Genomic DNA, 26,342 nt, shown 5'->3' on the forward strand with positions numbered 1-26,342 from the left:
ATCCTGGTGAGCTTCTCCAACAGGTAGTGGTGTCAGAAATAGTGACAGAGACCTGATGACCTTGATGAGGTGTCCTTTAAGGGGTTGATTGGATGGAGATATTTGTCAGTCATTTCATGTAATCATTTCTGCTGAAATCCAGCAAAGGGAGCAGGGGACGGGGTGAGTATTACATTTTTACAATAGTTTAAAACTACTACATAAGTATTTGAGGGTGGTTTAGTGTCCCAAAGCTCCATGACATGTTTCTTCTAAGCTTCCCATGAAAAACACCACATAAAAAGATTTATATAACTCAATACCACTCTGTCACAATTCTTCTGTTGAAATACTATTTTGTCAGTAATATGTAGGGAATTTAGGGCTCACTGTCCTGTTTATTGTTTTTGAATGAAGAGTCCCCTTTTCATTTTGACCAGTCCAGAAAAATATGCAAATTTACCTTTAGCTGTGTTTGCAACATGAAGGCAATAGGCAACTAGATACAGGGTCTAGTTCAGAAGTGAAAAACCTTGCTGAGTGTGTTAAATTGCAAGAACAGCACAGCCTCCTCCTTCAGGTTTATCAGTGTCAGAACCCAAAGTCAAGTTAGATCAGAAAGCTTTTTTTATCATTTTACTCCTTTGTGGAAGTCCTCAGGAATGGTTTTTCAGCTTTAGGATCATTATATGAGGAACCTGATAACACCAGCTGTGTAGATGGTCCATTAACTGCTTTACCTGATGAAGAAGACAATTGCTCTGAATTCCGGCAGTGGTCTGTTCCTTTTGGGTGGAATGACCACACTCTTAAAGATCCATTCAGATTGGGATTATCAGATGCACTGAAAGAACTTCTAGTCGGGCATCATGAGCCTAAGATCTTGGAGCAGGCCATGTCTTTGGTATTCAGAGTAGACATTTAGAGAAAGCAGGTGTGAATGTGTGTCAGCTTTGACCTGCTCGCTCTTTTTGGACTTCTCATGTATTCTACCCAAAGAGACTTTGGTGAATACTGAAGAACTAATGCAGTTTGGATCCATGTCACCCTGTGATTATAAGATGTATCACATTAAGAACTTTATATGCTTTTACTGTGGTAAATCCGGTCATCAGATTGAGTCCTGTCCCAAGAGACAAGCACTGGAGAACTACATGCGCTTAAGTGACCTTCTGGAGGATCGTTTGTGTGCACAAATGTTTGATTACCTGTAACCCTCTCATTCCATGCGAGATCTCTTTCTAGCAAGGCCTTTTGCGGATTCAAGGGCTGCTGCTAATTTTGTCAATTTGAATTCTGTGTTGGCTTTTGGTTTATATTTAGTCAAACTGGATGCTCCATTCCTGGTAAGGGGGCTCCCTCTTCTCCTTTAAAAGGTCAGGAATTAAGAGCTCGTCATACAGAGATTTTAGCAATTAAGGCCACCTTGCAGGCATATTGAGACTTAGAATCCCCTAGCGGAGCATCAATGGCAATAAGGATTGTTCTTCCTTGCTTGTTTCAGAAATTCAGCCTGAATACGTTATTCTGCTGGATGGAATTTCTGATTTTGGAGATCTTTTTGACCAGTGTCCTACTAAGGCCTTACCCCCACAAAGACCTTGTGACAGCGGGATTGGTATCTTACTGGGTTATTAATATCCCAACGGTAGGATTTTCTGTCTGCTCCAAAAATTTAGACTATTCATGAGTACATCCAGGACAGTTGGAAGAGGGGACATATTTGTCCATCCAACTCCCCTATGGGGGCAGGGTTTTTTTTTTTTTGGTAAATAAAATGGTGGTTTCAGACCAGGTATTGAGTACCTTAAACTCAAAAGCATTACTGTGAAAAATCTAAGCCCACTCCTGTTGATCCTCGACCTGTTCATTCAGAGTGGGTGCCCGTTGATTCTCTAAAATTGATTGGGGCCTACAATCATATCCGAATCAAGGAATGAGATAATGGAAGCCATCACACAGATCTTTACATGGAAAATGTAAAAAATTATATATTTTTGAAGGTGGGGAGTGAAAAATGAAAATGCAAAAAATGAAAACGGGCATCGGCGGGAAGGGGTTAAAGAAGCTGCCCAGTGCTAAGATTCTTGCTTCTTTGTTTATCAATGACATACGTCGTCTGCATGGGATCCGGTGGCCCCTTGTGAGTGGGGAAGTACTGTTATGTCAATGTCAGTGTCTTCCTCTATTAGTGCTAATAGATTAACCCTTACAGGACTCAGCCCTTTTTCGTTTTTTGGGTTTGTTTTTTACTCCCCTCGTTCCAGAAGTGATAACTTTTAAATTTTTATGTTTACAGAGATGTATGAAAGCTTGTTATCTCTGGGACAAATAGTTTTTTTTTAGTGGCACAATTTAATGTTCGATGCAATGTACTGGAAAACAAAATTCCAAGTGCAGGGAAACACATTTGCAGCGTTTACTTTCATTCTGCGCTCCAAATGGCACTTCACCTTTATTCTTTGGGTTGATATGATGACAGGGATACCAAATTTATATAAGTATTAGTAGATTTTAAAAAAAATAAAAAAAATTTGTACAAAAAAAAAAAATATTTGACATTTTGCCGACGGAGTCCAATAATTTTTTCACACTTTGGTGTTCAATCATTTTTTTTTTCAAATATTCACGGATGGAAAAATGGCATAAAAGTTGATTCTGGCATTTGCACGCGATTTTCCGTTACAGTGCTTGTGGCCAGGAATAATCTTTTTTATATTTTGTTAGACTGGGCATTCTGGGAGGTGAGCTCAGCATGTGAGCTCTCTCCATATACCCCCCACGGCACCAGGGCGTAATAGTACATACTGGTGAATGTAGGGATTAAGGAAACGCTGGCTGTTCTTGTGATTTACTGTCATCCAACAGTGTGAACAATGTTCCAGTGGCTGGCTGTGAGTTGCTAATTTTTGCTAGCTTTTTTTCTGCTCTGCTTTTTTTTGCATCTTCTGTACTCTATAGGGATGCAATTATGTATGTAAATAATTGTCTTAAACTGACATTGTGCTGGTGTGAAGGGTGAGACTCCCCTTGAAAGTGTATTAACTTGCATGCTGCCGTCTTCATTAAACCAATGGTACTTTTGAAGCACTGTGCTTGCCATTTTGATGTCACGAAAACAATCTGTGCCATGTTTTATGTTGGCAGTGCTGAGATGAGCGCTGGTAGAGGTTACCAACCCCCCAAGTATTATCAGCTTGAAGATGAGAAGTTTAATATTACTGTGCATCATCATTAAGGTCATCATTAACCCCTTCCCGACATTTGACGTAATAGTACTGCATCGCGGGAGGTGCGTTCCCGCAAAATGCAGTACTATTACGTCAAGCTTCTGGCGCCGGCTCCGTTCAGGAGCCGGCGCCAGAAGCTGCGGGTGTCGGCTATATGTTATAGCTGACACCCGCCTCTGACACCCGCGATCTGAGATTTCTCCGATCGCGGGTGTTAACCCCTAACACGCCGCGGTTGCACTGACCGCGGCGTGTTAGAGGCATTTAAAGATTCTTTAAGCTGAATCGGACCCCCCCGCGGCGCTTACCGGAGGGGTCCGCTCCTCCGATCGCAGCCCCGGGACTGCCGGTGCCCGGGGCTGCGAGATCTTCATCCCGGTGCCGGGTCCCTGCCTTCTGACAGGACCCGGCTGTAAGACACTGGGCATGCGCAGCATGCTCAGTGTCTTACATTACACAGTGCAATACATCTGTATTGCACTGTGTAACCTGTAAAAAAGCTTGAACAAGTGATCAGAAGATCACTTGTTCAAGCTTAGATGTCATTAACTGTAAAAAAGGAAAAATAAATAAATAAAGGTTTTTTACAATAAAAATAAATAATAAAAGAAAGTGAAAGTCCCCCCAAACACCACATTTCCCTTTACACAAGTAATAAAGTATAAAAAACACTAAATCACGAAAAAACCCCACTTATTTGGTATCGCCGCGTCCGTAACAATCTGGACAATAAATCCTAATCATAATTGGACCCGCTCGGTGAACGTGGTAAAAAAAAAAACCCAAAAACTTGCCAAAAATTAAAACTTTTTATCAAATAGCTTTACATAAAATGTTCTAAAAAATGATCCGAAAAAGTTACAAGCACCAAAATGATACCAATAAAAAGAGCAACTTGTTACGCAAAAAATAAGCTTACAACCAGCTCCGTAAACCAAAAAATACTATAATTATGCCACTATAAATATGGCAATACTAAAACAAATGCAATTTTTTCTATTCTAGTTTTCCTTCAATAAAATTGGACAAATAAAAATAAAACTATATAAATGAGGTATCGCCGTAATCGTAGTGATCCGTAGAATAAAGATAATATATTATTGTTATGCTACAGTGAACAACCCCCCCAAAAAATGCTAAAAATCCAAAACAAGAATTGATGATTTTATTTTCCTCCACACGTAAAAAGTTAATAAAATTGCTTCAATAAGCTAAAAACCCACTAAAATTAAGGCTTTTTTACAGTGCATCTCGTGTCGCAAAAAATAAGCCCTTATTTGTCTAAATTGCTTAAAAAAATAAATAAAGATTGTATAGCCTATTCCCAACGAGCGTTGTTATAGAACGGTGCGGCGGGTAGTGACTTGCCAACACCGGTCAGGTTAAGACGGCGGCTGTTCACTGATCGGGGTAAGACGGCGGCTGTTCCTCACAGCCATCCATCCTGCCCCATGGACCAGAAGGGTTACGTCCCCCCCCACACACCCCCAGTTTATTATCGCTGCTATTGGCTCATCAATTCAGACGAGCCAATAGAAGCGAATTTACTTATGACGTCAGTAATACCGGTCACTATGTCTGTAGACACGGTGATCGGGGCAGGGTGGCGGCTGTTCCTGACAGCCACCAATTTTGCCTTGCAGTCCAGAGGGGTTTTGTTGCCCCCCTCTGTCCATGTTTGCCGCTATTTGCTGGTCGATTTGGTCCAGCCAAAAGCAGCAATATTCGTCACAATAGGCATCGCTAGGGTGAATAAGAGCAACACTTGGCGATAATTTCCCTACTAAAACGAAGATATGGTACAAAAGCGCTGGCCATGTACATTGTACAGATTACGCTGTACAACTCTTACAAGCTGTTCCAATGTGCAGGTCCTGCCGTATCATTTCTCCGTTTTCAAGAGGAAGATATTAGGAAACTAATATTGGGACAAGAAGGACGGGGCCCCAGTACCTCTGGTTTAGATGTTCCTGTGTTTTGCCAGGACAGCATTTTCCCGGTGAATTCTGCTGCTTCTAATGGTAGGACTCAATAAAGAGTCTGTTCCAAAAGAGGAGTTAGGATGGACACTATATACTAAGGATGGACACTACATACTACTAATAGACCTGCGACACCTCCAGAGTGAAAAAAGTTTAGTTGGTCCCCTGGTATATTCTACCTCCTTATACACTAGACATTCACAATTCACGCCCAACCTATTGTGAATTAATTTCGGTAAAATGAATAATTGTAACAACTGTTATGTCCCGTTGCTCCCTATACCCCTCCATTATCTCATAAGGGGCGCCACATAATGGGCACTGAACTTTCCAGAAATAATTGAAATTTCCATCTTGGACTCCATTGCACATCATATTTGGAAACCACCTATATGTTCAAAATGCTCATTTCACCACGTGTATTACACTACACCACATATTACACCTTGCTATATTCCCCAAGGGGTGTACATTCAAAAATTAGGGTCACTTTTCGGGTTTTCCTCTGTTTTGGTACCACTACGGCTCTCCAAATGTATCCTGACACATGTGAAGGATTTCTTACAAATTTGGCCTCTAAAAGACAAACATCCCTCTTTTCCTCTACTGTGCGCCCATAAAGCATTTTATATGCACATGTGGGGTACTTCTACACTCGGGAGAAATAGTTTTACACCTTTTTTGGGGTTATTTAATATATTATCCCTTGTGGCTTACATAAATTAGGGGTAAAGTGACATTTATAGGAAAATTTTCACCTTTTTAATGATTCGGGCCTAATTGGATCATTCACCTGTAGGGGCAAATACATATATTACACATTGCAAAATTCTCTAAGGGGTGTGCATTCAAAGATTAGGGTCACTTTTCGGATTATTATCTGTTTTATACCACTAGGGTTCTCCAAATGCATGTCAAACATTTCTGTCAAATTTGGCTTCTAAAAGGCAAACATTCCCCTTTCCTTTTACTGTGCGCCCATACAACATTTTATATATACATGTGGGGTACTTCTACACTCGAGAGAAATAGGTTTACACATTTTGAGGGGTTATTACATATTTTTATCCCTTGTGGCTATATAAAATTAGGAGTAAAATGACCTTTAAAAGAAAATGTTCACCTTTTATCTATTTAAGTCCTAATGAAATCAAACACCTTTGTGGACAAATACACATATTACACCTTGCTAAATTCTCTAAGGGGTGTGCTTTCCAAAATGGTGATACTTGTTGGGGTTCCGCTCTGTTTTGGTACCACTACGGCTCTCTAAATGCATCCTGACACATGTAAAGGATGTCTGTCAAATTTGGCTTCTAAAAGGCCAACGCCCCTCTTTCCCTTCTGAGCTTCACTGCGTACCCATACAACATTTTATTTGCATGTGTGGGGCAATTTTATACTCGGGAGAAATGCTATTACACATTTTTTGGGGTTGTTTCATCTTTAATGCCTTATGGGATACAAAAATTAGCCGTAAAAGTGACTTTTTTGGGAAAATGTTCACCTTTTTCCTTTTAGGGACCTAATTGAAGCAAACACCTGTAGGGGAAAATACACATATTACACCTTGCTGAATTCTCCAAAGGGTGCACTTTCCAAAATGGTGACACTTGTTGGGGTTCCCCTCTGTTTTGGTACCACTAGGGCTCTCCAAATGCATCCTGACACATGTAAAGGATTATTGTCAAATCTGGCTTCTAAAAGGCCAAAGCCCCTCTTTCCCTTCTGAGCCCTACTGTGCACCCATACAACACTTTATATGCAAAAGTGGTGCAGTTCTGTGCTTAGGAGAAATAGTTTTACACATTTATGGGGTTGTTTCATCTTTTATCCCTGGTGGCTTACAAAAATTTTGGGTAAAAGTGACTTTTTTGAGAAAATTTTCACCTTTTTTCCCTTTTGGGGCCTAATTGAATCAAGCACCTGTTGGGGAAAATACACAAATTACACGTTGCTAAACTCTCCAAGGGGTGTACTTTCCAAAATGGTGTCTCATGTTGGGGCATTCCTCTGTTTTGGTACCACTATGGCTCTCCAAATGCATCCTGACACATGAAAACTTTTTCAGCCTTTTTGCCCTGCAAAAACGAAACAACGCTCTTTCCATACCAAGTGCCCCCCTGTGCCCGTACAGCAGGGTACAGTGACAAAATGGGTATTGGCATACTCAAGAGGAATTGCCCTCAACATTGTAAAATGCATTTTCCTTTTTAACCCATTGTGAAGGTGCAAATTTTAGTGTTCAATGAATCTATAGTAAGATAAAATTACATTTCTGTAATTTCACTTTCATTTATCTTTCACGCTCATGAAACGCTCAAAGGGTTAACAAAATTCCCAAAGGTTGTTTTGAATATTTTGAGGGGTGTAGTTTCTAAAATGGTGTCATTTGTGGGGGGTTTCTGTCATGTGGGCCTTATAAAGTCACTTCTAACTAAATTGACCCTCCAAAAGTATGTTTTGATGATTTTTGTGAAAATCTGAAAAATTGCACCTAAAGTTATAAGCCTCCTAACATCCAAAATAAAGGAAAAGATGTTTGAAAAATGATGCCAAGTTAAAGCAGACATATGGAAAATGTTAGTTAGCTCTACGGCGCAGAGGTATAAGGGATGTATGAAGAGGGCTCACGGGCTGAGTCCTCTTCATACAGAGGTGGGGGTTTTTGCATTTTGCACGAAACCCCCACCGCTAATAACCGCGGTCGGTGCTTGCACCGATCGCGGCTATTAACCCCCTAAACGCCGCCGGCAAAGTCGCCGGCGGCGTTTAAAAGACGGCGGCGCGTGGGAACGTCATCGGGGGGCGGCGATCAGTTGCCATGGTAGCCTCGTGTCTTCTTTTGACACGAGGCTATCTGGCAGCTGCATATTCGTTACAATGAGCCAGTGGCTCATTGTAATGAATGTGCTGCAAAAATGCCATATATTGCAATACAGAAGTATTGCAGTATATGGTAGCAGCGATCTGACCATCTAGGGTTAATGTACCCTAGATGGTCTAAAAGATAGGGAAAAAAAAAAGTTTAAAAAATAAAAAAAATTAATAAAATATTAAAAGTTCAAATCACCCCCCTTTCCCTAGAACGGATATAAAACATAACAAACAGTAAAAATCACAGACATATTAGGTATCGCCGCGTCCCAAAATGCCCGATCTATCAAAATATAAAAACGGTTACGGCCGGCGGTGACCTCCGAGGCGGGAAATGGCGCCCAAATGTCCGAAATGCGACTTACACCTTTTTACATAACATAAAAAATGAAATAAAAAATGATCAAAATATCGCACAGACCTCAAAATGATAGCAATGAAAACGTCGCCTCATTTCTCAAAAAATGACCCCTCACACATCTCCGTGCGCCAAAGTATGAAAAAGTTATTAGCGTCAGAAGATGGCAAAAAAATTTTTTTCTTTTTTGTACACATTCGTTTAATTTTTGAAAATGTATTAAAACACAATAAAACCTGTATAAATTTGGTATCACCGCGATCGCACCGAACCAAAGAATAAAGTAGGCGTGTTATTTGGAGCGAAGAGTGAAAGTCGTAAAAACTGAGCCCACAAGAACGTGACGCACGTGCGTTTTTTTTTTAATTTTTCCACATTTGGAATTTTTTTTCAGCTTCGCAGTACACGGCATGTTAAAATAAATAACATTACGGGAAAGTAAAATTTGTTACGCACAAAATAAGCCCTCACACAGGTCTGTACACGGAAAATTGAAAAAGTTATGGATTTTTGAAGTTGGAGAGCGAGAAATGAGGCGAAAAACCCTCCGTCCTTAAGGGGTTAAGGGACATTGCTTCACATTTTTGTGTGCTACCTTGAAGGAAAACTACCACCAAAATCCATCATGATAAACTAGGGACATCATGACTGTGGTACTATTTTTATATTTGTCATCCATGGCCTCCTTCATTCTAAAATCAAATAGTGCTATTTAAAAATGAACAAGTTTGTTTTAATGTTTTGCTGTATTTGTCACAAAACGAGTAAAACATTTTTTTTTTTCAATGCATAATATATATTTTTTAATTTTTAAAAAAAATAATGCTATACTCATCTCGTCTGGTTCTCCAGATTTCCCACGCTGCAGTCATTTGGAGCCACACCCCTATTTGTTTATAGGGTACGGAAGCTCCAATGGCCTGGCACACCCACTTGTCTCCCATACCAGCACTAGGACATAAGGACGATGGGGCTCATTTACTAAGGGTAGCGCTGCACACTTTTGTCGGACTGTGTACCTTTTTCGGGGCTAAAACGCACAGGTATTTTAATAAGTGTGTGCGCCGGGATTGTGCCGCAGCGGCTCTGTCTTCCATGCAACACAAATAAGGGGCGTGCCATCGGACGGTCCGATTGATTTGGACTCAGCTAGGTATGAAACTTTTAAATTGTGTCACAAGCCTTATGTTTAAAATGCAACACAGATAAGATGGTGAACTCTGTGGGAGCTGAGCGGGGAAGCGCCACATTCATGATTTCAGGTGCACGTGAATAGCCGCACGCTGCATTATAGACGGACAATGCAGTTTCAGTCAACTCCAGCAGATTTGTAAGTAAATGTTCCCCATTATGTGCAGCAAAATATGTATATAATAGTGCAACACCTTCCGTCTTTAGTTTGACACTGCGGGCCCCATAGCAGCTGCTATGGCTACTATCCTGGTAGTTATGCCCCTACAGTACCTAGAAATGTGCTTATGGTGTAATATTAAAGATAAGATTCTCATCTTTCAAGTCCCATCACAGACTTGTGGTTCTGGGACCTCCAGAACCAGGAATATAGACAGTTAAATACATTTTATCTAAATGCCTTTATTTCTAGTTCTGCTGCTCACTGAACTACAAGCCTGACGCAATCTTAAATGGATTGAGATTAGAGATGAGCGAACACTAAAATGCTCGGGTACTCGTTATTCGAGACGAACTTTTCCCGATGCTCGAGTGCTCGTCTCGAATAACGAACCCCATTGAAGTCAATGGGAGACTCGAGCATTTTTCAAGGGGACCAAGGCTCTGCACAGGGAAGCTTGGCCAAACACCTGGGAACCTCAGAAAAGGATGGAAACACCACGGAAATGGACAGGAAACAGCAGGGGCAGCATGCATGGATGCCTCTGAGGCTGCTTAAACGCACCATTATGCCAAAATTATGGGCAACAGCATGGCCATGACAGAGTGACAGAATGAAGCTAGATAGCATCTAAAACATGCAATAATTGACCCTGACACTATAGGGGACGGCATGCAGAGGCAGCGGCAGCAGGCTAGAGAGTGTCATGGCGACATACCCTAAATGGACTCAGGCTTCAAACCAATGGGTGGCAGAGAGGAACCAAAGGAGGTGAGCAAGAAGTGCTCAAATAATATCGGTACATGATAAAAGTTTGCCAGTATATTTTGTGGATTACACAGCAGGGTGGCGACAAAGTTAACATGGAAGCCATGAAAACAACCCAAAATTCTGCCTGACACAGCTCGTTTGATAAGGGGACCATGTATGGAGGCAGTGAACTAGTAGTAGATTAAAGGTGCTGCAGTTAAAACTATGTTAGTTGGATCTTGGCATGGAGCTGGCGCTCCGCTGCCAGGCGAGCTTTCGCCAATCCAAGCCCCTGTCTCTAGGCTACTCCCCAAACAGCACTTTTGTATAAGATCAAGTGTAGTAGCGTTCTTATAAGTTTAGGATATGCCGGGTGAGGGGAATGTAAACAGATACGCAAGAAGCGCATGATGCGCATGGAGCTGGCGCTCCGCTGCCAGGCGAGCTTTCGCCAATCCAAGCCCCTGTCTCTAGGCTACTCCCCAAACAGCACTTTTGTATAAGATCAAGTGTAGTAGCGTTCTTATAAGTTTAGGATATGCCGGGTGAGGGGAATGTAAACAGATGCGCAAGAAGCGCATGATGCGCATGGAGCTGGCGCTCCGCTGCCAGGCGAGCTTTCGCAAATCCAAGCCCCTGTCTCTAGGCTACTCCCCAAACAGCACTTTTGTATAAGATCAAGTGTAGTAGCGTTCTTATAAGTTTAGGATATGGCGGGTGAGGGGAATGTAAACAGATGCGCAAGAAGCGCTGAAATAATATCCCTAAATGGTAAAAGTTTGCAAATATATTTTGTGGATTACACAGCAGGGTGGCGACAAAGTTAACAACTTTGATGTGGAATGCCCTGTAATAGCTCTTGGGCGGTGTGCCTTTTATCGCCTAGGCTCAGCAGTTTCAGCACCGCCTGCTGTCGCTTAGCGACGGCACTGCTGCTGTGCCTAGAGCTACCGACTGATGGCGCCATGCCCACGGATGGTAATTCGGAGGAGGAGGAGGTGGAGGAGGGGTGGGAGGAGGTATAGTAGGCCTTTGAGACCTGGACCGAGGTAGGCCCCGCAATTCTCTGCGTCGGCAGTATATGACCAGCCCCAGGGTCAGACTCGGTCCCAGCCTGCACCAAGTTAAGTGTAGTAGCGTTCTTATAAGTTTGGGATATGGCGGGTTAGGGGAATGTAAACAGATGCGCAAGAAGCGCATGATGCGCATGGAGCTGGCGTTCCGCTGCCAGGCGAGCTTTCGCCAATCCAAGCCCCTGTCTCTAGGCTACTCCCCAAACAGCACTTCTAAGAACCTTTTGTATAAGATCAAGTGTAGTAGCGTTCTTATAAGTTTAGGATATGCCGGGTGAGGGGAATGTAAACAGATGCGCAAGAAGCGCTGAAATAATATCCCTAAATGGTAAAAGTTTGCCAGTATATTTTGTGGATAACACAGCAGGGTGGCGACAAAGTTAACAACTTTGATGTGGAATCCATGAAAACAACCCAAATTTCTGCCTGACACACCTCGTTTGATAAAGGGACGATGTATGGAGGCAGCTATATGGACGACTTTTGGAGGTAGCAATGGAGACAACGTGTGGAGGCTGCTATGGAGACAATTTAATTTGGATAGTGCCTGTATGTGGCAGTCCCAAACATTTTTCAAACCAGAGGAGCAGGTAGGTGGCCCTCCAGTAAAATGGGATAGATTGAGTGCCTGTATGTGGCAGTCCCAAAAATTCTTCAAACCAGAGGAGCAGGTAGGTGGCCCTCCAGTAAAATGGAATAGATTGAGTGCCTGTATGTGGCAGTCCCAAAAATTGTTCAAACCAGAGGAGCAGGTAGGTGGCCCTGCAGTAAAATGGAATAGATTGAGTGCCTGTATGTGGCAGTCCCAAAAATGTTTCAAACCAGAGGAGCAGGTAGGTGGCCCTCCAGTAAAATGGAATAGATTGAGTGCCTGTATGTGGCAGTCCCAAAAATGTTTCAAACCAGAGGAGCAGGTAGGTGGCCCTCCAGTAAAATGGAATAGATTGAGTGCCTGTATGTGGCAGTCCCAAAAATGTTTCAAACCAGAGGAGCAGGTAGGTGGCCCTCCAGTAAAATGGAATAGATTGAGTGCCTGTATGTGGCAGTCCCAAAAATTCTTCAAACCAGAGGAGCAGGTAGGTGGCCCTCCAGTAAAATGGAATAGATTGAGTGCCTGTATGTGGCAGTCCCAAAAATTGTTCAAACCAGAGGAGCAGGTAGGTGGCCCTGCAGTAAAATGGAATAGATTGAGTGCCTGTATGTGGCAGTCCCAAAAATGTTTCAAACCAGAGGAGCAGGTAGGTGGCCCTCCAGTAAAATGGAATAGATTGAGTGCCTGTATGTGGCAGTCCCAAAAATTGTTCAAACCAGAGGAGCAGGTAGGTGGCCCTCCAGTAAAATGGAATAGATTGAGTGCCTGTATGTGGCAGTCCCAAAAATGTTTCAAACCAGAGGAGCAGGTAGGTGGCCCTCCAGTAAAATGGAATAAATTGAGTGCCTGTATGTGGCAGTCCCAAAAATGTTTCAAACCAGAGGAGCAGGTAGGTGGCCCTCCAGTAAAATGGAATAGATTGAGTGCCTGTATGTGGCAGTCCCAAAAATTTTTTAAAACAGAGGACCGGGTAGGTGGCCCTCCAGAAAAATGGAATAGATTGAGTGCCTGTATGTGGCACTCACAAAAATTGTTTCAAACAGAGGACCGGGTAGGTGGCCCTCCAGAAAAATTAAATGCATGAAGTACTATAGCAAGAGCCAGTGGGCCCTGTCAAAAAATAGCCATTTTCCTCTGCTTTACTGTACAAAGAGGATGAGAAGGAGGAAAATGAGGAGGAGGAGGAGGAGGAGTGGATCAATTATTCAGGTTGAGCTTCCTTCACCTGGTGGAGATTGGAAATTCTGAGAAATCCAGCCTTTATTCATTTTAATAAGCGTCAGCCTGTCAGCGCTGTCAGTCGACAGGCGTGTACGCTTATCGGTGATGATGCCACCAGCTGCACTGAAAACCCGCTCGGACAAGACGCTAGCGGCAGGGCAGGCAAGAACCTCCAAGGCGTACAGCGCCATTTCGTGCCACATGTCCAGCTTTGAAACCCAGTAGTTGTAGGGAGCTGTGTGATCATTTAGGACGATGGTATGGTCAGCTACGTACTCCCTCACCATCTTTCTGTAAAGATCAGCCCTACTCTGCCGAGACTGGGGACAGGTGACAGTGTCTTGCTGGGGTGACATAAAGCTGGCAAAAGCCTTGTAAAGCGTACCCTTGCCAGTGCTGGACAAGCTGCCTGCTCGCCTACTCTCCCTCGCTACTTGTCCCGCAGAACTACGCACTCTGCCGCTAGCGCTGTCAGAAGGGAAATACTGTTTCAGCTTGTGCACCAGGGCCTGCTGGTATTCATGCATTCTCACACTCCTTTCCTCTGCAGGGATGAGAGTGGAAAGATTTTGCTTGTACCGTGGGTCCAGGAGAGTGAACACCCAGTAATCGGTGCTGGAATAAATTCTTTGAACGCGAGGGTCACGGGATAGGCAGCCTAGCATGAAATCTGCCATATGCGCCAGAGTACCAACGCGTAAGAATTCACTCCCCTCACTGGCCTGACTGTCCATTTCCTCCTCCTCCAACTCCTCCAACTCCTCTTCTTCTGCCCATACACGCTGAACAGTGAAGGACTCAACAATGGTCCCCTCTTGTGTCTCGCCAACATTCTCCTCCTCTTCCTCCTCATCCTCCTCCACCTCCACCTCCTCCGATATGCGCTGAGAAACAGACCTCAGGGTGCTTTGGCTATCAACAAGGGAATATTCTTCCCCCGTCTCTTGTGACGAGCGCAAAGCTTCCGACTTCATGCTGACCAGAGAGTTTTTCAACAGGCCAAGCAGCGGGATGGTGAGGCTGATGATGGCGGCATCGCCACTGACCATCTGTGTTGACTCCTCAAAGTTACTCAGCACCTGACAGATATCAGACATCCACGTCCACTCCTCATTGTAGACTTGAGGAAGCTGACTGACCTGACTACCAGTTCTGGTGGAAGTTGACATCTGGCAGTCTACAATCGCTCTGCGCTGCTGGTAAACTCTGGATAACATGGTCAGTGTTGAATTCCACCTCGTGGGCACGTCGCACAACAGTCGGTGAGCGGGCAGTTGGAGGCGGCGCTGCGCTGCCCTGAGAGTGGCAGCATCTGGGCTGGACTTCCTGAAATGCGCACAGATGCGGCGCACCTTCGTGAGCAAATCAGACAGATTGGGGTATGTCTTGAGGAAACGCTGCACTATCAGATTTAACACATGGGCCAGGCATGGCACATGTGTCAGTCTGCCGAGTTGCAGAGCCGCCACCAGGTTACGGCCGTTGTCACACACAACCATTCCCGGCTTGAGGTTCAGCGGTGCCAGCCACAGATCAGTCTGCGCCGTGATGCCCTGTAATAGCTCTTGGGCGGTGTGCCTTTTGTCGCCTAGGCTCAGCAGTTTGAGCACCGCCTGCTGTCGCTTAGCGACGGCACTGCTGCTGTGCCTAGAGCTACCGACTGATGGCGCCGTGCCCACGGATGGTAGTTCGGAGGAGGAGGTGGAGGAGGGGTGGGAGGAGGAGGAGGCATAGTAGGCCTGAAACACCTGGACCGAGGTAGGCCCCGCAATCCTCGGCGTCGGCAGTATATGAGCAGCCCCAGGGTCAGACTCGGTCCCAGCCTCCACCAAGTTAACCCAATGTGCCGTCAGCGATATATAGTGGCCCTGCCCGGCAGCACTCGTCCACGTGTCCGTGGTCAGGTGGACCTTGTCAGAAACGGCGTTGGTCAGGGCACGGATGATGTTGTCTGACACGTGCTGGTGCAGGGCTGGGACGGCACATCGGGAAAAGTAGTGGCGGCTGGGGACCGAATACCGAGGGGCGGCCGCCGCCATGAGGTTGCGAAAGGCCTCGGTCTCTACTAGCCTATAGGGCAGCATCTCCAGGCTAAGCAATCTGGAGATGTGCACATTAAGGGCTTGGGCGTGCGGGTGGGTTGCACTATATTTGCGTTTCCGCTCCAGCGTCTGGGGTATGGAGAGCTGAACGCTGGTGGATGCTGTGGAGGATCGTGGAGGCGACGATGGGGTTTTTGTGCCAGGGTCCTGGGCAGGGGGCTGACTAGCAGCTGACACAGGGGAAGGAGCAGTGGTGTGCACGGCCGGAGGTGAACGGGCTTGTTGCCACTGAGTGGGGTGCTTAGCATTCATATGCCTGCGCATACTGGTGGTAGTTAAGCTAGTAGTGGTGGAACCCCTGCTGAGCCTGGTTTGGCAAAAGTTGCACACCACAGTCCGTCGGTCATCCGGTGTTTCCTTAAAGAACCTCCACACTTCTGAAGATCTAGCCCTCGCCGCAAGAGCCCTCACCACGGGAGCTTCACTAGTTGCCAGTGGCGCTGATGCACCAGCTCTGGCCCTGCCTCTCCGTCTGGCCTTACCACTGCCTCTTCCAACCTGTTCAGGTCGAGGACTCTCCTCCGTCTCAGAAGCACTGTGTTCACCCGGCCTCTCAACCCAGCTTGGGTCTGTCACCTCATCATCCTCCGATCCCTCAGTCTGCTCCCCCCTCGGACTTCCTGCCCTGACAACAACTTCCCCACTGTCTGACAACCGTGTCTCCTCATCGTCGGACACCTCTTTACACACTTCCACTACGTCAAGAAGGTCATCATCACCCACAGACTGTGACTGGTGGAAAACCTGGGCATCGGAAAATTGCTCAGCAGCAACCGGACAAGTGGTTTGTGACTGTGGGAAGGGTCCAGAAAACAGTTCCTCAGAGTATGCCGGTTCAAATGCCAAATTTTCCTGGGAGGGGGCAGACTGGGGGGGAGGAGGCTGAGGTGCAGGAGCTGGAGGAGTGGGGATTTCGGTGACATGGGTGGACTGCGTGGAAGACTGACTGGTGGTGGACAAATTGCTCGAAGCATTGTCAGCAATCCACGACATCACCTGTTCGCACTGTTCTGGCCTCAACAGTGCTCTACCACGAGTCCCAGTAACTTCAGACATGAACCTAGGGAGTGTAGCTCTGCGGCGTTCCCCTGCTCCCTCATCAGCAGGTGGTGTCTCACCCCGCCCAGGACCACGGCCTCTGACCCCTGCAGTAGTTGGACGCCCACGTCCCCGCCCTCGTCCTCTACCCCTAGCCCTCGGGTTAAACATTTTTAAAATGAGAGTTATAACTTTTTTTTTTTTTTACTTCTTTTTGTTTTTTTTTGTGTTTTTTTGTGTTTTTTGTTTTTTTTTGAGTTTTTAAAACCAAACAATCCTATCCTATTGCTATGGCTATTTTCTAGCCAAGTATCAAAGGAAGCACACTACTATGCCAGATGAGATGACACTGAGTTATTGCCTAATAGAAATCCAACCCCTACTGAATTTTGCCACTTCGGCCTTTGCTATGGATATGTGCGCCACTAAGCGCAGAACACAGCGGTCGCAAGTCTCACTACAAATTGCTCAGAATTGGCAAGTACATGCACTGCAGAAACTACAGCCACCAGCAGATCAACCAGAAATCAAATATATAGAACGCTACTGTAGGCTTCAAGAAGCTGTTTGTATTCTCCTATGGCTATTTTCTAGCCAAGTATCAAAGGAAGCACACTACTATGCCAGATGAGATGACACTGAGTTATTGCCTAATAGAAATCCAACCCCTACTGAATTTTGCCACTTCGGCCTTTGCTATGGATATGTGCGCCACTAAGCGCAGAACACAGCGGTCGCAAGTCTCACTACAAATTGCTCAGAATTGGCAAGTACATGCACTGCAGAAACTACAGCCACCAGCAGATCAACCAGAAATCAAATATATAGAACGCTACTGTAGGCTTCAAGAAGCTGTTTGTATTCTCCTATGGCTATTTTCTAGCCAAGTATCAAAGGAAGCACACTACTATGCCAGATGAGATGACACCGAGTTATTGCCTAATAGAAATCCAACCCCTACTGAATTTTGCCACTTCGGCCTTTGCTATGGATATGTGCGCCACTAAGCGCAGAACACAGCGGTCGCAAGTCTCACTACAAATTGCTCAGAATTGGCAAGTACATGCACTGCAGAAACTACAGCCACCAGCAGATCAACCAGAAATCAAATATATAGAACGCTACTGTAGGCTTCAAGAAGCTGTTTGTATTCTCCTATGGCTATTTTCTAGCCAAGTATCAAAGGAAGCACACTACTATGCCAGATGAGATGACACTGAGTTATTGCCTAATAGAAATCCAACCCCTACTGAATTTTGCCACTTCGGCCTTTGCTATGGATATGTGCGCCACTAAGCGCAGAACACAGCGGTCGCAAGTCTCACTACAAATTGCTCAGAATTGGCAAGTACATGCACTGCAGAAACTACAGCCACCAGCAGATCAACCAGAAATCAAATATATAGAACGCTACTGTAGGCTTCAAGAAGCTGTTTGTATTCTCCTATGGCTATTTTCTAGCCAAGTATCAAAGGAAGCACACTACTATGCCAGATGAGATGACACTGAGTTATTGCCTAATAGAAATCCAACCCCTACTGAATTTTGCCACTTCGGCCTTTGCTATGGATATGTGCGCCACTAAGCGCAGAACACAGCGGTCGCAAGTCTCACTACAAATTGCTCAGAATTGGCAAGTACATGCACTGCAGAAACTACAGCCACCAGCAGATCAACCAGAAATCAAATATATAGAACGCTACTGTAGGCTTCAAGAAGCTGTTTGTATTCTCCTATGGCTATTTTCTAGCCAAGTATCAAAGGAAGCACACTACTATGCCAGATGAGATGACACTGAGTTATTGCCTAATAGAAATCCAACCCCTACTGAATTTTGCCACTTCGGCCTTTGCTATGGATATGTGCGCCACTAAGCGCAGAACACAGCGGTCGCAAGTCTCACTACAAATTGCTCAGAATTGGCAAGTACATGCACTGCAGAAACTACAGCCACCAGCAGATCAACCAGAAATCAAATATATAGAACGCTACTGTAGGCTTCAAGAAGCTGTTTGTATTCTCCTATGGCTATTTTCTAGCCAAGTATCAAAGGAAGCACACTACTATGCCAGATGAGATGACACCAAGTTATTGCCTAATAGAAATCCAACCCCTACTGAATTTTGCCACTTCGGCCTTTGCTATGGATATGTGCGCCACTAAGCGCAGAACACAGCGGTCGCAAGTCTCACTACAAATTGCTCAGAATTGGCAAGTACATGCACTGCAGAAACTACAGCCACCAGCAGATCAACCAGAAATCAAATATATAGAACGCTACTGTAGGCTTCAAGAAGCTGTTTGTATTCTCCTATGGCTATTTTCTAGCCAAGTATCAAAGGAAGCACACTACTATGCCAGATGAGATGACACTGAGTTATTGCCTAATAGAAATCCAACCCCTACTGAATTTTGCCACTTCGGCCTTTGCTATGGATATGTGCGCCACTAAGCGCAGAACACAGCGGTCGCAAGTCTCACTACAAATTGCTCAGAATTGGCAAGTACATGCACTGCAGAAACTACAGCCACCAGCAGATCAACCAGAAATCAAATATATAGAACGCTACTGTAGGCTTCAAGAAGCTGTTTGTATTCTCCTATGGCTATTTTCTAGCCAAGTATCAAAGGAAGCACACTACTATGCCAGATGAGATGACACTGAGTTATTGCCTAATAGAAATCCAACCCCTACTGAATTTTGCCACTTCGGCCTTTGCTATGGATATGTGCGCCACTAAGCGCAGAACACAGCGGTCGCAAGTCTCACTACAAATTGCTCAGAATTGGCAAGTACATGCACTGCAGAAACTACAGCCACCAGCAGATCAACCAGAAATCAAATATATAGAACGCTACTGTAGGCTTCAAGAAGCTGTTTGTATTCTCCTATGGCTATTTTCTAGCCAAGTATCAAAGGAAGCACACTACTATGCCAGATGAGATGACACTGAGTTATTGCCTAATAGAAATCCAACCCCTACTGAATTTTGCCACTTCGGCCTTTGCTATGGATATGTGCGCCACTAAGCGCAGAACACAGCGGTCGCAAGTCTCACTACAAATTGCTCAGAATTGGCAAGTACATGCACTGCAGAAACTACAGCCACCAGCAGATCAACCAGAAATCAAATATATAGAACGCTACTGTAGGCTTCAAGAAGCTGTTTGTATTCTCCTATGGCTATTTTCTAGCCAAGTATCAAAGGAAGCACACTACTATGCCAGATGAGATGACACCGAGTTATTGCCTAATAGAAATCCAACCCCTACTGAATTTTGCCACTTCGGCCTTTGCTATGGATATGTGCGCCACTAAGCGCAGAACACAGCGGTCGCAAGTCTCACTACAAATTGCTCAGAATTGGCAAGTACATGCACTGCAGAAACTACAGCCACCAGCAGATCAACCAGAAATCAAATATATAGAACGCTACTGTAGGCTTCAAGAAGCTGTTTGTATTCTCCTATGGCTATTTTCTAGCCAAGTATCAAAGGAAGCACACTACTATGCCAGATGAGATGACACTGAGTTATTGCCTAATAGAAATCCAACCCCTACTGAATTTTGCCACTTCGGTCTTTGCTATGGATATGTGTGCCACTAAGAGCTAAACACAACGGTAGCAAGTCCCCCTGCTAATTCCTCACAAAATGGTAAAAGATGCAAATTAAAATAAAAAAAGTAGAACGTTATTGTAGCCCTAAGAAGGGCTGTTGGGTTCTTTGAGAATCACTCCTGCCTAACAGTAAGCTAATAGAACACCCTAACGCTTTCCCTGACCAGCAGCAGCTCTCTCCCTAGCGGCATCCAGAGACAGAATGATCCGAGCAGCGCGGCCAGCGGCTAGTCTATCCCAGGGTCACCTGATCTGGCCAGCCAACCACTGCTATCGACGTGTAAGGGTACCACGTCATGCTGGGTGGAGTGCAGAGTCTCCTGGCTTGTGATTGGCTCTGTTTCTGGCCGCCAAAAAGCAAAACGGCGGGAGCTGCCATTTTCTCGAGCGGGCGAAGTATTCGTCCGAGCAACGAGCAGTTTCGAGTACCCTAATGCTCGACCGAGCATCAAGCTCGGACGAGCATGTTCGCTCATCTCTAATTGAGATTCTTATCTTAAAAAAAAAAAACTTGTTTTATTGCATCAACAGTGTCACATACAATAGCAATACCATAGTAATCATTCGACAGCATACAAGTAGCAATGTGATCGAAAACCGCAAAGTATGGGCCTATGCAGTAGGCTAACACACTAAGAGATGTACATGTACACTGAGGAACTGTTAGCTGAAGCACTGAAGAGAGAGAGTCAGCTACCTCTGACCAGTATGACTGTAACGTGTGACACTCTGATATCAAAGGGCAAAAAAGTGGCCTCACTAAGACCCATTGGTTAAGAAATAAGAATTGTGTGTACTAAATGGTATATCTTGATTTGTTCACTTGAATAACACTACACAAGGGTGAATTAAAAATCTACAGTCAGCAAGACCCATAGTGAGCAATGTACTTATTAAAGGAGTACAACCGTGGCTGCAGTGTTGTGGTACTCTTTATTTTTATTTATTCTTTACACCTTGTCAGCATTCAAATCCAACAGATGGGGGAGCTAAGGATATGGGCACCAAATCCAAATGCCACTGCAAAATCCTGTGCCCCAAAATGTAAGTATCAAAAAATACAAATTGGTACTATACTCACAAGCAATTATAAATATTAAATAAATTTTATTAGTTATGCAAAAAATTATTAATAACAACAAATTTACATAGCATGGTAGTTGTACAATGGGAATACATGATTAAAAACAGTGCATAGCCACATATAGAACAAGCAAAGTGCCATAGGGAATAAAATGAATCCGTATGGAGTAGGAGACCTGGTAACTAGAGGTAGAAGACAGCTATATACAAGTCTTAGCTTGCTAACATGGACAGCTCTAAAACAATACTAGAAAGCCATTACCATACCAGGATACCGGGTGTGCACCACGCTGGGGGGGGGTAGAGGGGGAAATTCGTTCAATGGGTGTAATGGAAAAATCTTTACAATTTCGTTATGATATAATGGAAAAATCTTTACAATTTCGTTATGATATAATGGAAAAATCTTTACAATTTCGTTATGATATAATGCTGCATGACTGGATACGCTCTGCTGCAGGAAACCATTTGTGATGTTACTCTTGTGCTTATTTAAATGTTCTCTAAGTGGTTGTATTTTTCTCCCAATGTATTGCAGATTGCAGTTACACTCAATTATGTAAATGACATAGCTGGAACTGCAGTTGAGGAAACTTATTTTAAAAGACGCTTCGGTGACATTGGATTTAAAACTAGATCTTCTGTGGGAGATTGATTCACTGCACTTACATAAGTTGTGTCCACACCTAAAACCACCTAGAGTTTTCAGGAAGAAGGAAATGGTTTGTTTATTGGTTTTGGGCGCACGTAAACGGCTCAGGGCAGCAGATTCTTAAGGGTATGAGGCCTCTTAAAGATAACCAGGGGGGCACAAGGAATGGAACTCTTGAGATGGGGGTCGTGCAGAAGGAGATTCCAATGTTTTTTAAGGATATTTCTAATCCAACTGCCATCATTGGAATATGTGGTGAGGAAATTAATGTTGAAATCGTTTTTTGGGATAGTGCTTTGTTCTTTGCCGTATGCGTATGCCGAGGAGGTGGATATCCTTTGGCTAGAAATCTGTTGCACAAGAGTTTGCTTTGGGTGGTGTAGTCTTCAGTCGTGCAATTATGCCTACTTCTCTTACATTGACCGAACTGGATATTAGTCTTCCATTTTTTTTTTTTATAGTGACTACTAGTAAAATTGAGGTAGCTATTACTATCTACTGCCTTGAAGTAGGTTTTGGTGAGGACTTTGTCATTGGAATGGTAAATCGTTATATCTAGGAATTCAATTTCTTTTTTGCAATATTGGAAGTAAGTAAATTCCAGGCCCCAATTGTTAACATTAATATCTTGAATGAAATTGACGGCCTCATCTTTTGTCCCTCTCCAATTAATAAAAATATTGTCTATGTAACGTTTGTAGGTGAGGCATTTGTTGAAGGATGGGGGTGTAAAGATGTTTTGTTCTTCAAACAAGCCCACATAGAGGTTCGCATAGCTCGGGGCAAATTTACTGCCCATGGCAATACCCCTTCTTTGGATAAAAATCTGTTCTTGAAAGGAGAATTAATTGTGGTTCAAGATGAAGGAGATGGCTGCAAGGATGAAGGTGGTTTGTGTATCAGACATTGAGGGGTCTTGTCACAGATATTGTCCCGTCGCATGGATACAGAGATCATGATGTATCAAAGTATAAAGAGAGGAAATGTCCATGGTCAGAAACAAGTAGGAATATTCCATGTAAGTGGTAAAATATGTTTAATCAATTCGGAGGTGTCCAGGGTAAAAAATGGAAGTTTTCTGACATATTTTTGTAGGAAGAGATCTACGTAATGGGATAAATTTGCAGTAAGGGAGTTTATACCGGAAATTATAGGGCGTCCAGGAGGGTTATTGCCGTTTTTGTGTATTTTGGGTAAGTAATAGAAGATTGCAGTGGCCGGTTCTTCTGTTTTGAGGTGATGTAATTTGTCTTTTGAAAGCACTCCAGATTTATGACCATGGTCAAGGAGGGCATAGAGTCTGGATTTGAACTGAGGGGTGGGATTTTTATCTAATTTAGAGTAAAAAGTGGTGTCGGATAGCAATTGCAGAGATTCTGTAATATAGTCTGATTTAAGATGACTATTCCTCCTCCTTTGTCTGTGGGCTTTGTTACTATGTCGTTGTTGTGGCTTAACTGTTTAAGGGCTTTCCTCTCTTTGACTCTTAGATTGTTCCTATTGACGTATTTGGAATCACGTCTCAGGTTTTTAAAATCGGAGGATACTAGCCTATAAATGTTTCAATGTAATTCCCTTTGTGTTGAGTCGGATAGAAGACTGATTTGGGTTTGAGGTTAGTATGGCTTATTGGTATGGATATGCAAGTGGATATAAAGTGATTTAAGTCCGATGGTTCTGGAGCTGTCAGTTCACTATTATTGGGGTTTTAATTTAAATTCAAAATATTAAAATGTCTCTTGAGCGTCAATTTGCGGATGAACCTATTTAAATCGACAAAGAGATCGAAGTCATCTGAGGTGGAGGAGGGACAAAAGGATAAACCTTTTTCCAGGGTTCCGGTCTCAATACCAGAGAGTGTATGCGAAGACAGATTGAAGATTTTCACCAAGTTGGCAGAATCGGTTTTATCATTGGTAATTGTGGACTTGGATGGGTTTAGTGGGGCAGTTACTTTTTCCGTTTCTGTTTCAGGATTTCGAGTAGGGATTCTTCCTGTGAGGATTGAGTGTCTAGTTCTGTGTCTTCCTCCTCTATTGCCCCTCTTTCAAGGTTTTTCCTTTTTAGTCCTAGGGGTGGTGGTATGTGTACAGTTTCTCTTATACCCTGGTTGTGCATATAACAAAACGTGGGGGTCTTTTTGACCTCCCGTGGGAGTCCTAAAAAAGAAGGTCCGGATTCATTGGAGGGGGGGGGCTTCGTGTGTGTGTGTACGGGGGATGATCTTAGGTGTGAAGAAAGCACTATCTTCTTGGGGACTATCCGGACTATTCTTGTGTAGTGAGTATAGAGTTGCTGGGACTGGACTATTTACATGCGGGAAGTATGGGTTTAGGGGGTTCCAGGTCGAAAGGACAGATCTTAGGTGCTACATTTAATTTGTGTGTTCATTAGGTGGCCTAGTATTATATTTAGAGGTATTCTAGGTCTGATGGCTTTATCCGATGCGGGGACGGGCCCGGCACTAGTAGAGTCCATGTAGGACAGTCCGAAAGTGCGCCCTAGCGGTGAGATGTCATGATTGTTGGGTTTGTTTGTAGGGTTATGTGTGCTACTATGGCTGTTGTGGGAGGTGGTATTGCTAGTGCCAGGGATTTTACATGTCCCATTGGTTGGATATTTTGTATGGTGAGAGGTGACTCTGTTGCTTTCATTTCTGGGCCTATTGTCTTTCGTCCAGTATTTGATATTGTTGGATTTGTAATCTGTACTGTCCCTCTCAAGTTTCTTAGTCTTTTTGTTTAGTATCTCTTCCTCAAAAGACTGTATAACCGTTTTTTATTGTTTTTCAGGTAGAGTGGGTGCTGGTCGGAAGCTTAGAGGGAAAAGTGTCAATGTTAGAGGTAGCTGTATGGGTCAGTGCTGACCTTTTATCAGATAGGCACTTGAGTAGAGTGATAGAGCACTTGTGTAGTAATAAGTCACAAGATTTAACAAAATTAGGGTCATTCTTAAATGCAGGTTCTGTTTGGAGTCTTAGACCCCTTGGAATAATATTCTCCTGAATATAAGTATCCAAGAAAAGTTTGTCCAGGTGGTGTTGTGATTCTGATTTTAATGCTTTTTCCAACTCGAAAAATAAATTGTCAATAGTTTTTTTGTCAGAGTCTACATTCTTAGAAGTATGAAGCTTATCTGTGCTGGATGTTGCATAGTCCTTAAAGATGCGTTCTCTCGCGGAGCCTCGCGTCCTTGTGGGTCCTGAGGTGACAAGGCACTCTTAGGGCTAAAGGTAGTGGAACCAAGTGGTCTCGATTCGGAGGCAAGCCACAAATCTCCTCGTTGTTCTTGTCCGAATAGAAAAATATTTTCTATCGGTGAAGCCAAACAAAAGGATTGAGAGAAAAAAGACAACAAAGGAGGACGCCGCCTCGTGTGACAACACTTGGATAATGGGTCAGGTGAATAGCAGAAAATTGCTCACCTGTTGGTCACTTGATTGGAAGCGATATACAATGGGATAATATTCCCTTAGTGGTATAACGTGGGTGGACACAGCAGCTCCCAAGCACTCCAAACCGGTATCCAATGGAACCATAGGTAGAGTAGAGGCAATATGAAGCACTAGCTATGCCAAGGAATGACGAGGTAGGATTAAATCAATTGATATTTATTTTCAGATAAAAACATCCAAATGGTAACGTGTTTCGGGTATGGTACTCCTTTTCAGACCAACTATAAAATAATAACAATAATAGGGGCATAATAAAATAAATGGACTATGCCAATGCTAATCCGTATAATTGACCACTGTTGGTTTCCTTGCAGCACTACAGAATATTAGCACATTGATTTTCCCTGATGAAGGCTCCACTGTTTGTGGCACTAGAAACGCGTTGGGAGTGTGTTTCCTTTTGGACCCATAGGGCCTATTAGGGCATCCCTACTATTAGGGTCATTTTGGGACCGTCCTTGTCAGGACGGGAGCACTGTTCGGGCTATGAGGGTGAGCTTAGTTTCAGGGCATACTAGGGGCAGTGTAAATATCTACTCCTGACCTGGATGTACCCGGAACTCCTTTGTATGCAACCCTACTTCCTGACCCCTGTTGAACCACTGCTGGATGGGTGAGACCTGAACAGTTTTTCTCATTTTCTGTCTTTTGATTGACAATTGATGTTATCTCCTATAGGTCATACTTGATATACCGCTTGTGTCTAGAGAACTAATACCTCTGATATATGTATGACACTATTGTACACTGCTTAGAGTTCATGCACCATAGGCTGTATGTGTTTGCAGAGTGACTCTTCTTGTTACAGCATCCTTTGGGAAACCAACCATACAAGGATGGTCAATTTTTTATACTTTAATGTGTGTGATGGTTTTCATTGTTGATTTTTAACTTGATTATTAAAAGTTATATTTTACATGTCCCCACCTACTTTAGATTGCATAATAAAATAAAGTACAATATAAAGGTAGTCATAATAG

The 26,342-nt window shown here is 43.8% G+C and overlaps 1 protein-coding gene across 1 annotated transcript in view; it reads left to right on the top strand.

The window, feature by feature from the left end:
* The window catches only part of LOC140068936 (hydroxysteroid dehydrogenase-like protein 1), a 58,368-nt gene that overhangs the window by 761 nt on the left and 31,265 nt on the right, over positions 1-26,342 (top strand). The gene's annotated exons all lie outside the window — the stretch shown is intronic.

The sequence above is a fragment of the Engystomops pustulosus genome, chromosome 7 (genome assembly GCF_040894005.1).
Source record: "Engystomops pustulosus chromosome 7, aEngPut4.maternal, whole genome shotgun sequence".
Classification (NCBI taxonomy): domain Eukaryota; kingdom Metazoa; phylum Chordata; class Amphibia; order Anura; family Leptodactylidae; genus Engystomops; species Engystomops pustulosus.